The sequence below is a fragment of the Physeter macrocephalus genome, chromosome 12 (assembly GCF_002837175.3).
Source record: "Physeter macrocephalus isolate SW-GA chromosome 12, ASM283717v5, whole genome shotgun sequence".
Taxonomy (NCBI): Eukaryota; Metazoa; Chordata; class Mammalia; order Artiodactyla; family Physeteridae; genus Physeter; species Physeter macrocephalus.
In genome coordinates, this window is record NC_041225.1 from 40,622,864 (window position 1) to 40,629,752 (window position 6,889).

Genomic DNA, 6,889 nt, shown 5'->3' on the forward strand with positions numbered 1-6,889 from the left:
TCATCACACCACCCCCACCCCCACCCCACCTTCCCCCTTCATTGTTTTACATGTTTAATGTCCACCAAGCTGAACCTGAATTTTTTTTTTAAATCTGCCAAGAATAAAAGTGAGAGATTTAAAAAAAAAAAAAAAAGCAGCTCCTTATTCCTTTTTAGCATAAAGTCCCTTTATTGATTAGCACACAAGACCCTCCCTGAAATGGCCCCAAACTCTCATCAACCCTCATGCATCAAAATAAACTCAAAATAAACTCATCTCCTGCAACCCTCGCATCTACCCTTTGTCTCTCCTCTATCCCCAGAATAGCCTAGGGCCTCCACACCCCCATGCTTTTGCTCCAGTGGATTCCTTTGTCTTGAATCCCTTCCCATTCTTTCCTTAGGGGTCAATCCCTCTATCAGGTTCCCCTGATTGCTAGTGGCTCCTCCCACTGGGCTTTCCAAACAGGTGGGACTTGAAGTCAAAATTAAGTAATTAACCAGGCGAAGTAAAGAGAAAGCAGAGAGGGGTATCCCAGGTGGAGGCAATTGCCTGGGCAAAAGCCTGGGGTGGGAGGGAGCGTGAAGGGTTTGTGCACTAGCAGGAAGGTAGCTCAGAAGGGCTGGAGAGAAGAGTGGGTGTGGTGGATGTGTTGGGGGACCAGTGTGGCCAGGAAAGGGATCAAAGAGATAGGCCTGGACTTGGTGGAAGTGGGACTCTGGCGGCAACGGGGGAGCCTCCTGAGGGCTTAAGCAGGCAGAAGCCAGCAGGCCCGTGACTGGGTTTCATCAGCCCATCCCGTGGCTCTGCTCAGCCGCTTACCCAGCTGGAGCCTCTCTCCTGCGTCCTGCACCCCAGTGAGCTCCCATTGTCACTGGCTAGGGGAACCAGCCCTCCTCGGCTCCTGGGAGCTGAAGGCGTCGCTCCAAGGGTCCCGGGACTTCTGGCTCAAGGGTAGCTGAGCACAGGTAAAGGCTGGACTCATTCCCGAGGCTTCAGACTGTGTTAAAGTTGCGCCTCATCTGAGTGGAGTGGTTTCTGGGGGATTGGGGGGGGGATTGGGCATGGAAACCCCACGGCCAGGGCAAGTTCAACAGTGAAGCTGAGGCCCAGCTGCCTTTTGTGTTTCTACCAAAGGCGCTGTTTGCCTCAAATGCCTTTGGAACCTCAGGCCCTAACCTGGAGGATATAGGTGCCACCAGGAAGGAGAACAAGGGGACAGGGCCCAGTCTGAGCCAGAAGAGCCCTGTGAGGGCAGAGCTTGTGCTGCAGGGGCCTCACAGAAGCCTGTGTTTTCATTGCTAAGCAACTTAGGAGGAGTGAGTTTGGGGAAAGAAAGACGGTGGGTAATAAGTCTGTAATAATGGCTGCCATGTGGAGGGAAGGCAATGTTACCCAGCTAAGAACTAGAAAACATGGTTTATATTTTCAACAGTTGGAGAAAGAAATGAAAACTGAATATTTGCTGCACCTGTGAAAACATATTTGATCATGATGGCAAGTCTAGCATTCTTAGTGCAGGATTCATATTTCATAACTCGTGTTCAAACAAGAAAAATGATTATAATGTTAAGTATTTCCTGAGTTTATTTTGATGGATGACAGAATAAGGACTGTATCTTTCACTCATTAAAATACAGATTGGTGTAATTTAATAAATGAACTTAATACACAGATGTTCCAGGCTGTTTTAGCAGGGTGTATATTAATCAACTTCTTTCTATATGATCCTCTTTTATATTTTTTAAAGAAACTTGCAGGAGCCAAGAATTTATTAGATTTGCATGCTCTAGGACGAGTATCCGATGTCAGGTACATGCGGGAGTGGATTAAGATGAAACGGAGCCAGAGTCTGCAGACTGGCCAGACCCCCACAAGGGTCGTCCCCGGCTAGCTCCCAGGGTCGTCTCAGAGCCCCAGGCCTGTGCCAGGTCCTAGGTGTTTGCTGGCTGCTGCCACGGCCTCAGGGCCACTCAGAGGTGCCCCCGGAGACCCAGGTGGAAGGTGGTGGCCTTGGAAATCTTGGTGGCCCAGGCTGGACAGTGGCTCTGCCCGGGGCAGAGGCTTCAGCTCAGGGGAGCCTTCAGGGCCCTTCGCAGCTTCCCTGGCCTCCCCCAGCATTGCCACTCTCCCTTTCCTCACTCTCTCTTGGCAGCACGTTGGGGGCTGTGCTTTCTTCTGTCTGTGCTTGTTTCACATGAGGGAAGCTTGTCTGGCTGACACTAAACTCCTGAAGATAGGGGCTGTGCCTTCTCCAGCCCGCACGACCTGTGCTCAGTGAATCTGGTAGGTTTGTACCGAATCCATGTGTCAGAGAGTCAGAAACCCTGGTTCAGCCATCCTAGAGGGTGCACAGCATCCTAGAGGGTGCAGGTTGGGAGGAGGGAGGCACCGTGAGGACACAGTACTAATTGACCTTTCTGGGAAAGGACAGAGAAAGCATGAGAGCAGAGACTTCACGTCAGCCGCCCTCTCCTCGCCCGTTGCAAATCCTGGTGATACAAGGATGGCGGGAGATGTGTCTGGCTGGCAGCAGTGGTGGGTGGTGGAGAAGGCGGAGGGGAGGCGTCTGAGGCCAGGTACCTCATTTTTGCAGCCTGTTCTGTCCACCCAGAGCACTTAGCTGTCTCTCAAAACATCCTGCACACTCCTGTTCGTTCTGGAACTGTAGTGATACTGCTTGATGCGCCGCACTGGATAGGAACCCCTGCAGGGCCAGGGGCCACATCTCATCCATTTCAGCACCTCTCTCCTCATTAGAGTTTAGTCCAGGCCTCCCAGCCCTCCCCACATCGCCCAGGTAGCTACTCACTGCTGGCTGGCTTGTATGCGATACGTGAGACAAGCCAGCCACCCAGAGCACAGGCACTGGCATCCCTCCAGCTCTCCCCAAGGTTGGGTGCTGCCTGGTGGCTGCAGCCTGAGCTGGCTCATTCCCCCTCCAGCCCCTCTGCACCCCTCGGTGGCTCATCAATCACGCGGGCAGGTCCTGCGGGAGGGTAGTGGCTCTGTTGTCACATGCCTGTTTGCAATAAGCTCTGGCCATAATCATTAATCATTCATGGAAGCTGTGGTTAGCGGCCCTCAGTCAAGGGGATGGTTTCAGGTTTTTCAGGCTAAGTGCCTCTCCAGCAAGCATCCTCCTCAGCCCTTTCATGTCCGGCCACTTGATGTTCTGTGCGTGCCGAGCTGGCCACCAGGGCCAGGCTTTGTTTTGGAGGGTTGCTCTGAATGCTTCCCTCAGGGCCAGTGGAAGAGAGTTCTGGGTCCCAGCCCCATGTCTGCACAGGAAATAGAGCTTGGAGGATGAATCTCTCTTGAGCACTTCCTGAGCGCCCACTTCTCTGCCAGACCATGGCGATCTGAGAGAAGTTACTCACTCCGCCCTCTGTCCCCCATTTAGGGGCAGAGCTCATGCAAGACAGTTGGCCAGCACGACTGAATTTATTTGGGCTAAGAGGTCTGGAACAGCCCTTCAGTCTATGGGCTTCTCACGAGGGTAGATGCTCAGAGACTGGGCAGCATGGGGGCGGGAATGGAGGGGAATCACAGGCGCAGAGGCCGCAGGTAGGGGTGGCTCTGTGTGTGCAGGGCTGCTGGGTGGCCCTACTGTGTGGCCTGAGCTGGTCCTTGAAGGCAGACTGAAGCTTATGGATAATGGTCTGGAAACAGTGGCGGCAATAAAAATCTTTTTTTTTTGTTTGTTTGTTTTGCTGGGAGAAATGTGAGAAAGATGAACTTTATGTTTAATCCGAAGGTGACAGTGTTTTCTGCAAGTTACTAATATGGTCGTCGTCAGAGTACCTGAGTTACTTGAAAAGATACATAATACATTGGCATGGGTTAGAACTGGGAGAATCTGTGACTAGAGTTCAGTTGGGTTCAACACATACTTCTCAGCACCTCCTAGGTGCTAGGACCTCGGCCACAGGGAGAAGAAATGTCCTAAAGATGCACACTCTACCCAGAGCCACGCCTAGCGTCACAACTCCGAGGGGAGGAATTCCAGTGTCTGGAGCTACAAGGGCAGGGGCCGGGGGCAGGGGGTTGAAGACGGCCCTGCTGAAATGTGAAGTCGACATAGAGATGCTGCTGAGGCCGATACCCCAGCCTCCATTTCAGTATCTTTCCCAGAAAACGTTTCTCGCGTGTTCAGCCATTGAGACCTTACGGTGAATAAATAAAAGAACTCTGGGTGTTCAGAGTCAAGAGAGATTGCATCTGGTCGAGGGGATCAGGAGTGGCTGTATATAGCAGGTGGGATTTGGCAGAATTCTGGAAGGCCAGGAAAGACTTCCCCAGGCAGAAGTGGGCTAGGAAGAGCTTGCCAGATAAATGGAGGAGGGGACATGAAGGCACAGAGGGTAGTCTGAGTTGCTGGCAGCCGGGGTCCTGTGCCAGGGTGCTGGCAGATTCGGCTGGGAGGGCAGGGTGGCGTCACACAAGATGTTCTCCGCCACCGGAACAGTCATTCTCCTGAAACATTTCTCTCTGTGCTTTTCTCACACTGTCTCTGCTTGGGAAACTTTTCCTCTCTTTGATTCCTGGATCATTTCTCCTCATCCTTCAAGATCCAGCTCCAAGGCCAGCTCCTCCTTGCAGCATTCCCTGACTGCTGTGGTCTGCACGGACAATCCCTGCCTCTGGAACCCCACGCTGGGGAGTGGGCTGTGCTGTTCGCCACCCCCTGGGAGCTTGTTTCGGGGGGCGGGGGGGTGACGCAGATCTGAGACCTACTTCTGCCACTCACTGCCTGGGTATCCACCTCGATTTTCTCATCTGTATGAGGGGAAATAATATTGCAAAGAGTTTTGGTAGCAATAAATAGAATAAATCAAATGACGTGTGTAATGCCGGTTACAGAGCCTGGCACAGAGTAGATGCTCAGACAGGGTGCGGCTCCTTCCCGGTCCCTGACTTCATTCTATCTCACTGTCAGCCATCTACACACAAGTCTCTGCAACTAGGACGTGAGATCCACGGGGTAGAATCCGAATCTTGCACAGTAACTGGCAATCTGCTTCTGCAGAATTCCTTCCCTGTGGAGAAGGAGCCGAGCTCTTCAGGGCGATTTGTAGATGTGGGAATCAAGTTTGTTTGTTTGTTTTTCTTATGAAGGTTCTGATTAAGCCAGAAACTTCCTGAAGTCATACAATTCCGCTATCCCCAGAGAAGGATTTGAATAAAGTATCCTCTTGCTGGAAGGAAAATTAGAGATAATTAGTCCAGTGGTTTTCAAAATTTGTAAAGGACTGGAACCATTTTTTCAAATGAAATTTTATATGGAATTTGAAGCAGTCAAAGCATTATTTATGAATATATTAATATTTATTATTAATTAGTGATTAATTAAATCACAATAAATAAACCAACAGATGTAATTATTTTATAATATCAAGCTTATAACAAATAAAAAAGCACAATGAGATTGTTTTGATCAGTGCAAAAAATTAGAAATTAAGTGTTACGGTGATCCTTGCGGTGTTTTAGTTTCAGAATGCAATTCATGTATATATTTTGTTTTCACAGTCTGGGGAAGATCCTAATTCGCAGTGATGGGTAGATCCAAACGATTGCTCTTTTGCAGCAGTTTGTCTTGCAGCCTCCATGTCCTTCAGTTAATGGGACAGGTGGTGGAAGGGGAGCTCTGTTTTGAGGCTGCCACAAAACTGAGTTAAACTGGTCACATAAGTTATTGTCTGTTTGCATAGTGTTAAAAATGGCTATCCTTCTTGTTTTAAAATCACACTTTCATCAATGCCTAAAAATATTTTTAAATATAAAATTTTGAAATAAAACATAAAGTAACTTCTGGGGTCTTTAGGGCCCAGAGCGTGTGATGGGAAATTGCTGATTGAATCCACCCCTTTGTATCACAGATGAGTAAACTGAGGCCTGGAATGTGACAAGGTCATGTCAAGGCCACATGGAGAATAGGTGCTGGGCTGCGGTGAGAACTTAGGTCTCTTGCATCTCACCTCTGGGCCTTTTCAACTATATTCTCTATCTATTTTTCCCAATTTGTATTAGTAAAAAAGTGTTTTGTTGTTATTTGTTTTTAAATAAGTTAGATACCCCAACTCTATAGTTTGGTTTATATTCAAGACCTTCTTATATTCCGGGGACAAGCATGAAACTGCTTACTGGAATTAATAGTACAACGTGGAAATCTCCCTCCATGTCTTCCTGTCTCACCAGGAGAATTCTACCCCGGTGATAGATAATTGAAATGGATTTGGCTAGCCGGCCTATATAGAAATGATGATCCTATGTTTGTTCATCTGTCAGAAAAGTAAAGAGCAAAGCTGGTAATTTGTGTTAACTAAGAACTTTCATTATGAGAACTCAAGGGAAAGGGTGGGGAACAAAACATTTTGTCGTACAGCTGTCCCGGATCCTGAGGATGATTTGTGTAGTTAAGGAGAAATTCTAATAATGTTGAGCGTATGGAAAAGTTTAAGGCAAAGATGATGGGTCATTTTCCAAGTGTTCGGGTTGAGTATCAAGAGTGTGCAGCTTCCCTTCTCAACTCCTGCTCTTCCTGGCAGGGCGGATCTCACATCGTGCCTCCCACGTGCTGCAGGGGCGACTGCCATGAATTCCCAGCTCACAGATGGCGCCACCCCAGTGGATGTGTGAATGTCACAGAGGGAACCCAAATTTCCCACTCTTCGCCCAAGAAGGTAAGAAAAAGACTTGCTCTGGAGTGCACTGGATGCTTACTCACAGCTGCTGCAGTCTCTTCTTCAACCTCTCACTCCTGACCTCAGGTTCTGTCTGGCAGGTGCTCAGCACCCAATTCCAGGGAACATTTTAAGCGTGACCCCTCTTATCAAGGCAGCCTTTTGTGGGGTTGTTCTTACCTGTAGGGAGACCAGGCTAACGGTCCCCATCAGATGCCTCTGTC

The 6,889-nt window shown here is 49.2% G+C and overlaps 1 long non-coding RNA gene across 1 annotated transcript in view; it reads left to right on the plus strand.

The window, feature by feature from the left end:
• Window positions 1-6,659, plus strand: part of LOC114487346 (uncharacterized) — a 71,441-nt gene extending 64,782 nt beyond the window's left edge. The window contains exon 3 of the long non-coding RNA XR_003682382.1: window positions 6,531-6,659. This is a non-coding gene — a long non-coding RNA (uncharacterized lncRNA). The remainder of the gene's footprint in view (window positions 1-6,530) is intronic.
• Window positions 6,660-6,889: the final 230 nt, after the last annotated feature.